This window comes from Tamandua tetradactyla, chromosome 14, assembly GCF_023851605.1.
Source record: "Tamandua tetradactyla isolate mTamTet1 chromosome 14, mTamTet1.pri, whole genome shotgun sequence".
Taxonomy (NCBI): domain Eukaryota; kingdom Metazoa; phylum Chordata; class Mammalia; order Pilosa; family Myrmecophagidae; genus Tamandua; species Tamandua tetradactyla.
The window spans coordinates 19,633,965-19,647,239 of record NC_135340.1 but is presented as its reverse complement, the minus strand read 5'-3'; the positions used below and the strand labels follow the sequence as shown (position 1 = coordinate 19,647,239).

Genomic DNA, 13,275 nt, shown 5'->3' with positions numbered 1-13,275 from the left:
GGAGATATCTTATGGATCTTACAACTGGAGGTGGTTTTATGGACCTTAAACCTAAAGCAAGAACACTGAAGAAGGAAATAAATAAATGGGAGCTCCTCAAAATTAAACACTTTTGTGCATCAAAGAACTTCATCAAGAAAGTAGAAAGACAGCCTACACAATGGGAGACAATATTTGGAAACGACATATCAGATAAAGGTCTAGTATCCAGAATTTATAAAGAGATTGTTCAACTCAACAACAAAAAGACAGCCAACCCAATTACAAAATGGGAAAAAGACTTAAACAGACACCTACCAGAAGAAGAAATATGGATGGCCAAGAGGCACATGAAGAGATGCTCAATGTCCCTGGCCACTAGAGAAATGCAAATCAAAACCACAATGAGATATCATCTCACACCCACCAGAATGGCCATTATCAACAAAACAGAAAATGACAAGTGCTGGAGAGGATGCGGAGAAAGAGGCACACTTATCCACTGTTGGTGGGAATGTCAAAGGGTGCAACCACTGTGGAAGGCAGTTTGGCGGTTCCTCAAAAAGCTGAATATAGAATTGCCATACGACCCAGCAATACCATTGCTAGGTATCTACTCAAAGGACTTAAGGGCAAAGACACAAACGGACATTTGCACACCAATGTTTATAGCAGCGTTATTTACAATTGCAAAGAGATGGAAACAGCCAAAATCTCCATCAACAGAAGAGTGGCTAAACAAACTGTGGTATATACATACGATGGAATATTATGCAGCTTTAAGACAAGATAAACTTATGAACCATGTAATAACATGGATGGACCTAGAGAATATTATGCTGAGTGAATCCAGCCAAAAACTAAAGGACAAATACTGTATGGTCCCACTGATGTGAACGGACATTCGAGAATAAACTTGAAATATGTCATTGGTAACAGAGTTCAGCAGGAGTTAGAAACAGGGTAAGACAATGGGTAATTGAAGCTGAAGGGATACAGACTGTGCAACAGGACTAGATACAAAAACTCAAAAATGGACAGCACAATAATACCTAAATGTAAAGTAATCATGTTAAAATACTGAATGAAGCTGCATCTGAGCTATAGGGTTTTTTTTGTTTTTGTTTGCTTGTTGGTTTGTTTGTTGTTGTTGTTTTTTACTATTATTACTACTTTTATTTCTTTTCTTTATATTAACATTTTACATCTTTTTCTGTTGTGTTGCTAGTTCCTCTAAACCGATGCAAATGTACTAAGAAACAATGATCATGCATCTATGTGATGATGTTAAGAATTACTGAGTGCATATGTAGAATGGTATGATTTCTAAATGTTGTGTTAATTTCTTTTTTTTTTCTTTCTGTTAATAAAAAAAATAAAAATAAAAATAAAGAAATAGACAATCAACTTTCTATTGCTATCAAAGAATTGCAGTATGCTGTAAAATGGTTAGGTGATCAATTACAACTTGTAACTACTCAATTAAGATTGAAATGTGATTGGAATACTACTCAATTTTGTATTATTCCTTTTAAATATAATCAGAGTACTTGGAGTTGGGAAGAGGTGAAACAAATGTCTCTAGGTCATGTAAATATGTCTAATCAAGTGCATATTTTAGAAAAATAAATTTCTGATGCTTTTTCTAAGGCGTTACCCGATCTTACAAACGCTAATATCATCAAGGTATCACTAAAGGACTGCAATCCTTGAATCCATTAGGGTCAATGAAAACTATTGTATCTACATTGCTTGGAAATTCTATTATGATCATATTGCTTTTCTTTATGTTTGTTATAGTCCTCCACTGCTGGCAGTGAAGGAAACAGCAACAAAAATTAACTGCTTTGATGACTACTGCTCTCTCTCATGTACGAGCTCAAGAAAAATAAATGGCAAAGGAGGATCATGCATGGCTGGTTTCCAAAGCCAGTTTCCAAATTGCTGTTTTTTGAGGATTTAAGTTGCCATCACATGCAACTGAACTTGCTATCACATGACCTTAGTAAGAAACAGTTGAGATTTGCACTCTAGCTGGGAGGACTGGCTATCCTCCCAGAAGGAGGTGTACTTTTACTAAACATATCTGGGTCCCAGAAAACTCCTCTTGGTCCCTAGCCAGTTCCCAGAGGACCCAAATGGGCCCAGTCATGTGAGTAGATTGGGGAGATAAGAAATCACATCATTTTTTGACTACTATAGGCTTAGGTTTGGGACTGTTTATACTCTTTCTCTTCCTCCTCAGCTGTGCCTAACTACAAATGTTCAAAATTATATGCATATAAGAAATCAACCTTTTAATTGTGAAAATTATTTTCTATTCACTTGTTTTCAAGCATTTATGTTGCAGGAAAATGAGATTCTTTTAACAGCAAGGAAAAGAAGAGGTACGCTGTTGGTGCAGATGTCAGGATCCTAACAATCCTATCTAAAACCACAAAATTTCAATGGATTGTTTGAAAAGGCTTTGACCTCCTCCCCTAAATAAACTATAGCTCTTGACTGATAGCCAATGATGGGTAAGACCCTTACTTCAGAGCCTAAGGGCAGCCTAAGACAGGCACAGTCACCCTAGCTTATAAAATAAAAAAGGGGAAAATGTAGGAGCCAAAGTGTTAACAGAAAAACTGTGGAATTTATTGGGAGGGACTGGCTTCAAAGTGGCCTTGAGGAGGTCTGCTGCAAACAGTGAGCTCCCAGCTGTGAGCCTTATCTGGGGACCAAGGGGAAGAACATGGTCTGCAAACAGACTTGCTTTGTTCCTACTTTCGCACACGAAGTATGGAATGTTCCCTTTTTGCTACCCAGATATCCAGGAGGCGAGATTGAAAGTAACAAGAGAACAAGGGAGTAATATACTGAACAAACAGGCTTGGTCAGCAAAAGAGCTATGAGAAATGATATAAAATAAAGCAGCTGGAGCTCTTCGGGGCTGCAGTCATCTTGTCTGTCTTCTGTGTGTGTCTGTGTGACTCATTTGCAGGAAGTGTCCGCGTCTGTGTTTATTTCGCAGGAGTTGCTGAAAGACTGCAACACCCAGATCCACCAATTTTAACATTTTGCCACATGTGCCAAATCATTCTAGCTATCCATCAATCTATCAATCCAACTATCTGTCTTTATGTCTATTTATCAATTTATTTTCTGAATACTTCAGGGTAGCTCATGATCCCTGAACACATAACACTTCATGCACATTTCCTAAGAACAAGGATATTCACTTATGTATTCACCTTAAGTACAGCTATCAAGTTCAAAAAATTTAACACTGATATAAAGCTTATAGTCTATATTCCAATTTTTTCATGTGTCCCAATAATGTCCTCAAGCTTTCCTCCTCCCTCGTTAGATCCCATCCAGGATGATGTATTGCCTTAACTGTCATGTTTCTCTAGTTGCTCTTTCTTTCTTTCTTTTCTATTGTAGGGACATATATAGGACATAAATTTTCCCATATCAAACATTCCCAAGCATGCCATTCAGTGGGATTAAACATACTCAGTATGTTTAAAGGCGGTACCCTCACCACCTTTCATTACTAAAACCTTCCCATCTCCCCAAACAGAAACCTTATGCCCACTATGCATTAACTCCCCATTTTCCCTCATCCCCACCTGTGCTGGTTTGAAAGGATTTATGTACCCTTAAAAAGCCATGTTTTAATTCTAATCAATCTTGTGGGAGCAACAGTTTTTTCTAATCCCTATTCAGCACTATAGATTGGAAAGTTGATTAAGTTACTCCATGGAGATGTGACTCAATCAATTGTGGGTATTGAGCTTGATTAGATAGAGATGTCTCCACCCATGCTATGTGGGTCTTGACTAGGTTAATGGAATCCTATAAAAAAAAGGAGACATTTTGGAAAGAGAGCAGCAGAACCACTACGGAAGGACAAGAGAACCACAGAGCCCACTAGCCAGCAACCCTTGGAAATGTAGAAGGTAAACACCTCCTGGGGAGCTTCATGAAGCAAGAGACCTGGAGAGGAAACTAGAAGATGTTGCCATGGTCACCACATGCCCTTCCAGCTGAGAGAGAAACCCTGAACCAAGGTCTTTTTCCCTGGATGCCTTAGGTTGGATATTTCTATAGACTTGCCTTAACTGGGCTATTTCCACAGCTTAAAATCTGTAAACTTGCAATTTATTAAATTCCCCTTTTTAAAAGCCATTCTGTTTCTGGTATATTGCACTGTGGCAGCTAGCAAACTAGAGCACCACCCTTGGTAACCTGTACTGTACTTTCTATCTCTATGAGATTGTATATTCTTTGACATTTTCCTTCTAGTAACCGTGGGGCTTAAATTTAACTTGTTTGATCTATAACATTCTCATTTGCTTTGATATCAACTTAATTTCAATAGTATACATAAATTATGTTACTATACCCCTCTGTCCCTCCACTTTTACATAGTTCTTGTCATAAATTACAGGTTTATACATGAGTCCAAAACCACTGATTACTCACTACATTTTATACATTTACCTTTGATATCACATAGGAAGTAAAAAGTAGAGTTACAAACCAAAAATGCAAGAGTACTAGCATTTATGTTTACCCCTGTCCTTATTCTAACAGGAGATCTTTATTTCTTCACGTGACTTTAATCTATTGTCTATTGTCCTTTTCTTCCAACCTGCAGAACCCTCTTTCTCTAGCAGTAATGAACATCCTCAGCTTTTGCTTATCTGGGAATGTCTCAATCTCTTCCTCACTTTTGAAAGACAGTTTTGCTAGATACAGATAATTCTTGGTTGCAGTTTTTTGCTCTCAGCACTTCAAGTATGTCATTGACAGTTTCTACAGCTTCACCTGGGACATCACTTCCTGTTTCTTTATATGTTTTGCAATCTTTTGTTGAAATCTGGACATTCTGTACTTTACTGTGTTATAGCTAGAATTTAGACTCTGGCACATCTATTCCTTAAGATTAAATCCAGCTAATGTTATAGTAGAGCTTTTCATGAATGCCGGGAGCTAACCAAAAAACGAAAAAAGAAATCTTTGCAGATTGACCTGTATAAGTTCTCTCCTTCAAGGTTTATCCACACAGTGAGTTTAAAAAAGATAGCTCCAGGTCAAAGCGTAGAGGCCACTCTGACCCTTTCTGGTTCAGCATCTTGTTTGGGGCATGCCCATGGGACCCTGGGAATTATATTGTTTATACAGGTAGTAATGTCCCCTCTTCCATAGGAAGCAGTGCTCTCAGGCACTGCACTGTATGTCCTACATCCAGCAATCCCTTGTTCTGGGCAACCACTTGAATACTTTCCCACAGAATTCTGTAGAAGAGCTCTGTCTATGCAGGGCAAATTCTGGGATGGTAAGTCCTTCAGGCTATACCATGCAGAGTGGGCCAAACATACATACTCCCAGTATCTACACAAGTGTTCATCTGTTCCTTTCGGAACAGGAACCAGGGATCTGCACTGGGTGTATGGACGGGTTCCAAGCTGAGCCCTTGAGAGGTGGGGGGAAGGGCCAGCCAGGGTGCCAGGAGATTGTATAGCTTTTAAGTTGATTCAGGCTCATCCTATTACTGCAGTCCTTAAACTCTTTCCTGGAACTTTGAGAAAGATGTTTCTGCCAGTTCTTGCTGGTTGCTCACAGCTACTGTTTGGGGACAGAACCCGAAGTGTCTCACTCCACCATCTTGATCGCAAGTGCCCGTTGGATTTTTTTGTTTGTTTTGCATGGGCAAGTACCAGGACTTGAATCCGGGTCTCGGCATGGCAGATGAGAATTCTGCCACTGAACCACCGTCACACCACCCACTGGATTTTAATAAGAGTTATATGGTCAAGATCTCTGGCTCAAGTGACTTACAGAAATGCTGGATAAGGCAGGATTTTCTTGCCACCTGACTTCTCATAACCTTTTATATAGTTAACATGCATCAACCACTGGGATGAGGGGAAGGCACCACCATTATAAGGTAACACTTCTTAATCCTATTTTGTTTTCACTGTTTTTTATCATAGACCCTTTTATCTCAGAGAATCTTGTGGGTTGCATGCTATGATCAAAAACACTGGAAACAAGTATGTCTCTGACATACTTGAAGTGCTGAGAGCAAAAAACTGCAACCAAGAATTATTCTCTATCTGGCAAAACTGTCTTTCAAAAGTGAGGAAGAGATTGAGACATTCCCAGGGGTAAGGACAGGGGTAAAAATAAATACCAATACTCTTGCATTTTGGTTTATAACTTACTTTTCACAAACCAAAGTACTTGACCATGTAACTCTTATTAAAATCCAATGGGCAGTGTGACGGTGGTTCAGTGGCAGAATTCTCACCTGCCATGCCGAGATCTGGGTTCAAGTCCTGATACTTGCCCATGCAAATAGAAAAATAGTAGCATGAGAAGTCCTCTGCCTCACATTTCTTCATTCTTTGATTAACCGGAGAGAATTTGAGGATTTCACCGGGGCATAATGGCCCATTTACTATCAGATGAAGCTCCATCTCCCAACCACTGCAATCTCGTATTCACCGAAACACGAGAATATAATTGTCTTTGTGTAGGATCATTTTTCTTATATACACTGTTTTGCTTGTGCATTGGTGTGCACAAAAAGTGTATGTTTTAAACTCTAAGTTCTTAAAAACATTCCTTGTGTCTCCTTCCATTCAGCATTCAGGATGACACCAACCCAACCACCTGCAGACAGAACATGAGCTGATACCAAAACAGGGAGAAAGAATGAATGAGGATCCTTCTTTCTAAAAGGCTTTATCCCAGGATGCCCCCTACCCCCCAGCTCAAGCTCCTATGGCACTGTTATTCACATGCATCTCTCTGATCCTCTCAATGACTCTATGAGGTGTGTGTTATTTTCACCATTCTCATTTCACAAATGAAGTTCCTGAGGATCAGAGAGCCTACCACACTTTTCCAGAGTCACACAGTGGACAAGCAGCATGTCTGAGCTGTCTGCTGGAGCCTAACACAGAGCTTGCTCTTTCAAACCATACACTGCTCTGCTTCCTGCAAAAGGAAAGGCCTGTCTGCTCTTCCTCCACTTTGGAAACATAACAGCCTTCCAAATCTCCTGCTTTGCTTCTTACAGTAACAGGACTTTCAGGAAAAAGTGGTATTCATTGTACCGCTGCTGGCAATGGCTGAGCATTACATGTGGTGCAACGCACTTGGCAAGTGGTAGGTATGATTCAGAATCTAAATCATCAGAGTCATCCCTTGACTAACCTGAGCCACCCAGCCCTGTGGCACATCTAACCTCAAAAGACAGTTTATAAAGGAATGGCTAATCTCAGTCTCACAAGTCTGCACACAAAAGAGCTCAATGAGCTATTGCCATTGCCTAGAACAGCTCAGATGGGGCTCATTTCAGGGTTCTCCAAGCAGGGGGGACGGTCTCCAACCGTCCATTGAGAATCCTGCTAATTTGCTCCCTGAACAACAAAGAAGTCCTGCAGATAATGATCAAATGAAGACTAAATACTAAGTTCAAACTAAAGAGATGAAAACTCAGCCTCAGCAGATCTCAGATCCGGTATGGAATTATTAATGGTCAAAGGGAAAAGGATCTCAATTTCTGTTTCCTCAGTTGATCAGGAAGATAGGAGGTGTCGTAAAATTCTGTGGAATACTAAAATCTGCCCCAGGCTCTTGGGGCTAAAGTTAGCAAAGGCTAGCTTGCATTGGTTCTCCAAGGTTGCCACCTGCTCAATGTTCACCATCATTCCAGGAATTTTAATTTCTGGCCAGAATCTGAATTGGCCTGTGATTCAGATTCACAAAGCTGTGGAGCAATCCTATGGTAGAATCTAAGGATAGTTCAACTTCAGGCCATGCAAAACTGTTCTTCAACTTAAATCATTGCTTTGCACGCTGTTAAAATGTTGGACGTTACAATAAGGAATATCTTTAGTTAGCATGAACTTGGATTCTATAGGGTCTTTTAACTGTTTTCCATTTTAAATAAAAGTCTCCTTTCTTTACTCAAAATTATATTTAAAGGAAAAACTATCATTTTCTGCGTAAAGGCAATAAGAATATCAGTGTAGATGTCTGCACTGCCCACAGCACACTCTTAAAGAATCTGCACCCCTCTGCAACCCTTGCTGAATGAGTAGTGAGCCACAAAACCAGAGGAGAACTCTGCCCTAAAGAGGGGGCTTGTCCTAGGCTGATCAGGAATCTGCACAAAACCGTGAAGTGGGCCTACCAGGTGGGTTTGTCACTAATATCAAGAGACTGAGTCAGCTGGAAACTGCACAAAGATGGACACCCAAACTCCTAGATTACATCCAAATTCATGCAGAAGTGGTACACAGAAGGTATCAGAATGCTGATGCTAAGGCTCCTGAGGCCTTTTCTGGCCTGTGCATCCTCATCCTCACAATAAACTCTCCTTTCAGGCATGAGCTTGAGTAGTTGTTGTTGGTTTTGGTTTTGTTTTTTTTTTTTTTTACAACCATATGAGTTCTGACTGAAACACTTGCTCAAATAAAAATAACAAAAACGAAGCTATAAAAATAATACCAGGAAGCCAGTAGTATAATTATCTTCCCTCCACTAGCTAAAATTGCTTTCTAAATTCAAATTCTGTTCAGTAAGCATTTCCCAACCACCTGCTCTGTACTTTGTGATTATACTATAGCCTCATGTTTTAGTGGCGTTTTTGTCCTAATATCATGGGAGCCTCCCTTCTCCCTCAAGTCCCAGAAGAGATAAGCAGCTCTTTCTTATAAATTAAATCACAAGAAGTTCTGAACTTAGAGATAGCAAAATCCCTTTTTTTCTACACAAGATAATATTAAGGAATAAGCAGATATTACTCACATTAGTTCATCAGACTTCTAACGGCAAGGTTTCTCTCCTTAAATATTAAAGATTCAAAGTCTAAGTGGGCAGTAAAAATCCCTTGAGTTAGGAGAGGTGAACAGAGCAAGATTTGTCCATGGTCAAATACCCTCAAACATCACTTAGAAAGCACTTTCCTCTTAAGGCCACTGTGGCCGCCCCTTCAAGCTGATTGACAGCTATGATACCCAATTACAACTTTTCCTATCTTGTTGGGCTTGAGAAGCCGCCTTTCTCTGCCCTTTGCCAGAGGCACCTCAGAATAACAAGCCTGCAAATATTCTCATGCTGTAATACCAACCATATATGAAATATAAAACTAATTTACATTGTTGCCCTATTCTCACCCTTTGTTGTGGGGTGGAAGTGCCTAAACCATTCTGGCAGTGTTCTCCTGGTAATTATTTGACAAAGGGAAGGAAGCTTTGGAAATGACAAATGGCAAACAGCTGTCTCAGTCTTTTCTACAGACTCACCAGCAGCTCTGCCCCACCTGATAAGAATACAAAGACAGATCTGCTCACAACCCACTGGGTTAGATAGACATCATGCCTCTAATCAGGCAAACTGTAATAACCGGGTGATAGAGGTATTTCAGAAGTGTTGCGGGTCTTCAGAGGAGGTATGAATTATATCTGTGAGTGCTGGGGAATGTTACCCAAAGCCGTTCCTGGCCTTTTGACAGGTGGAAATTTCGGGGAAGTAAAGGGAAGGACATTCTGGAAGGAGATAAATTGGCAATGCACCAGCAAGTAAAAATTTTCCATTGTGTTTGGGAAATGGCACCAGGTTTGGGGAAGGGCCCAAGATGGTCTGATTTCTTTGCAGGATAAATTCTACTTAAATGATTTGCCTATTTTCTGACCTCTTTTTTGTCTTCTCTCTCTTTTTCTCTTTTTGTTACATATTTAAAAGGAATCCCTAGGCAGGAACTCAGGGGGAGTCGATCCCATATTGGAATTCTAAAGTGTATTTTTGTAGGTTCAGAAATTATCAATGACGGGGTAATACCTGCTTAAATAAATTATAGATACATCTGGACGTTCCATATCTTTGCAAATTGGGGTACTGAGGAGAGTGCTCCCTGAAACTAAGTCTCTGAGTCCTAAAAAATAGGACAGTATCACCACTACAATGTAAAAGCAAATGAGTCTGTTCAACACGTAATTTGAACAGTTTACCAACCCAACTCATAGAATAAACCCAACTCATAGAATAAAAATGGCTAAATTTAATTTTTATTAATGGCCAAACACTTTGGGGCATTATCTCTTTTAAAACTCCCAAGAACTCCATAAAATGGGTACCATTATCTTCCTTTCCTGGCTGCTAAAACAAATGCCATTCAATGGATTAGTTTAAATAATGGAAAGTAATTGGTATTGAGGCTAGGAGAAGCCCAAAATCAAGTCGTCTTCAAGGCAATGCTTTCTACCAGAGGACTAAGGCATTCTGGGGCTCATTGCCTGCAATTCTTGGACCTCGACTGTTCTGCCACTTAGCAATGCAGATGGTGGCCGCTCCTGGCTTCTCTGTGTTCCAGCTTCTCCCCGTGGCTTTCTCTCTGTGTCTGAATTTCATTCTGTTTACAAAAGACTCCAGAATAGGATTAAGACTAATCTTAATTCACTTGGGCCACACCTTGACTTCAGTAACCTCATCATGTAGCAGGCAAGCCTCCCCCTCTCTTTCTGATTCAGCTGTGCTCTCTGGAAAATCCCCAAACCCCCTCTCCTGACCTTCAGGCACGGGTAAAACCGCAGGAAAGTGAGATAAGACACATTTCTGGGATAGAAACCCCCTCCCCCAGCCTTCAGGAACTGGTGAAGCTGCAAGTAGGCAAGATAAGACATTCCTGGGGTGGGGTCCCCTCAGTGGTTCAGCTCTGGGCCATTCTCAATTTAAATCAACCAATTATTTACCTTGTCTTTAACATGTCAAAGAGTCTATAAAAGCTAAGGTTGCCTTTTGTTCGGGGCTCAGACTTTCAGAGGCTACTCGACTGAGCCCTATGGCCATAGCAAATAAAACCTGCTTCCCGAAACTACGGATCCTTAGTCTCAGCCTGTTCTAACTTCACGGAACGTTCCTGGACGCCTGTGGCCTCATTCCTGGTTTTCGCGCTACAATCAAACGGTTCTATTTATAATAGATTCACATTTACCGGAATGGATCAAGAGTAAGAACATGTTTTTTCTGGGATACATAGCTCCAAGCCACCACACGGTTTTACAGATGAGAAAACTGAGGCTCAGAGAAGTTAAGGGACTTGCCCAAAATCACATAACTTACTAAGGAGAGGAACTGGGATGTGAATTCCATCAGTTCAACTCCAAAGCCTATGCTTAATCACTTATGTTAAATATGCAAGACATATTTAAATAATGGTTCTACCATGTTCTAATTGTTAAAACCAAGGAAGCTTTTATTTAAGTTTCTCTGTACTTCAAAGTTGCCAAATTCTTGCTAATCTGTGCTACCCACAACACACAATGCAGCTTAGGCCGCTATTGCTCACATTCATATTGATTCACGAGAAACAGATAAAGAGACATTACAGGACCCATACTCGTGAAAGGAAATTTAGAGAGGGAGCCAAGACTTGATCAGCGGGTTGACTGCTAACGGCTGTCAGCCTGTGTGTCTGTCTCTCTCTTCCTTCCTCATGTCTCTGTCTTCCTCTCAGCCTCTCCATCTGTCTCTGACTCTTTCTCTCAGTCTCTCTTCCTTGTTGTCTCTGTCTTTCTCTATATTGCATCTTTTTTTCTGTGTGTGTCTTGGTATGTTTCTTTTTCTATCTTATCTTTTTGTCTCTAAGTTTCTTTGTCTCTCTAGCTCTCTGTCTCTGTCTCTCTCTCTCTCACACACACACACACATACACCATTCAATTAAATTCCACAGCTTCACATTGCTTCCTAAATCTAGGAAGCAGACCAATAACTTAGGATGGATTCAATATCATAAAATATTCCTGTAGGAAACCTGAAGTCCCTAGGAACTCATTACCTGCTAAAGGGCAATAGAGGGTAGAAGTAAAGAACATGAACTCATGAGTCAGACTTGCTGTATGACCTAGGAGAAGTTATAAATTTACATGAACTTTAGTTTCCTTGTCTGTGAAACAGATGATGTTGCAATAGACATCACGTAGAGTTGTTATAAGATTTAAATGAAATAATGTGTGTAAAGCTCTTAGCACAGAGCCTGGTAAAAGCTAAACATTTGATCACGATTAGCTGCTATAATTAGTATTGTTATTCACAGTACCTTACTTTTCTTTGGACTCTCAGAGCCTAGCATTATACTTGGCACACAGTTGAAGCTCAGAAAATGCTAATTAAACTGAACTGTATTCTGATATCACTAAGAGAGCCTGGGCTTAGAAGCATTTTAAAGAGTAGCCAGACCTAGCAGTTCATCAGCACAGGGGCCACATGCTCCATTCCACCACCAGATTTCCCAAGCTTCAGAGAGGAGCTGAGAAATTAGGGGGGCAGAGAGAAGGTGGTTTGATGCCAATGTCCCACACTATGTCCTAAACATGGCGAATGACTGGTGTGCTGGTTTGAATCTGTGGTGGACCCCAGGAAAGCCATGTCTTTTAATCCTCATTCAATATTGCTGGGTGGGAACTTTGTGATTGTTCCTATGGAGATGTGACCCACCCAATTGTGGGTGGTAGCTTCTGGTTAGATGATTTCCATAGTGATGAATCGCCACCCATTCAAGGTGGGGTGGCTTACTGGAGCCCTTTAAGAAGAAACCATTTTCAGGAAAAGCTAGAGAGCCCACACAGCCAGAGATCTTTGGAGTTGAAGAAGGAAAATACTGCCGGGGGAGCTTCAGGAGACAAGAAGCCTGGAGAGGAAGCTAGCAGACACGTTCACCATGTGCCTTTCCAGTTGAGAAGAAACCCTGAATGTCATTGGCCTTCTTGAACCACAGTATTTTCCCCTGGATGCCTTAGATTGAACATTTCTATAGCCTTGCTTTAATTTGGACATTCTCACAGCCTTAGAACAGTAATCTTGCAACTAAATGAATTCTCCTTTTTAAAAGCCATTCTGTTTGTGATATGTCACATCCGGGCAGCTTTCAAACTAGAACAACTGGCAAGGAAAGAGGTGTCCCGGGAACAGGCTATCCTTTCACTTTCTGAGGCATCTGTCAAGGATGCCAGGGTGGTGCCATGTTCAGTCAAGTCAAGGCTGTGCAGACCCCAGGACCTTGAACTCATGGGCAGAGGGCTCCTTAATCAAAACAAAAAGGAACCCATTTCCCTCCTTGGCAGAGCCACTAGACAGTGCCACATGAACTCACCTCTGCAAATATTAAGAGCTAACGTTCATCCTCCCACATTAAAGGGAAAACAATCCAGTCTTACAAAAGTGTCAAGGAGGACACTTGGATTTGTGACACCTGTTTTGGCTTGTGTTGACCTTCAGTATAACATTTTCTTTGTT

General features: G+C 40.6%; 1 long non-coding RNA gene across 1 annotated transcript in view; it reads right to left on the bottom strand.

Annotated features, from left to right (window-relative positions):
- Nucleotides 1-8,943, bottom strand: part of LOC143655666 (uncharacterized) — a 325,146-nt gene extending 316,203 nt beyond the window's left edge. Inside the window, exon 1 of the long non-coding RNA XR_013162210.1 lies at nt 8,791-8,943. This is a non-coding gene — a long non-coding RNA (uncharacterized LOC143655666). The remainder of the gene's footprint in view (nt 1-8,790) is intronic.
- Nucleotides 8,944-13,275: the final 4,332 nt, after the last annotated feature.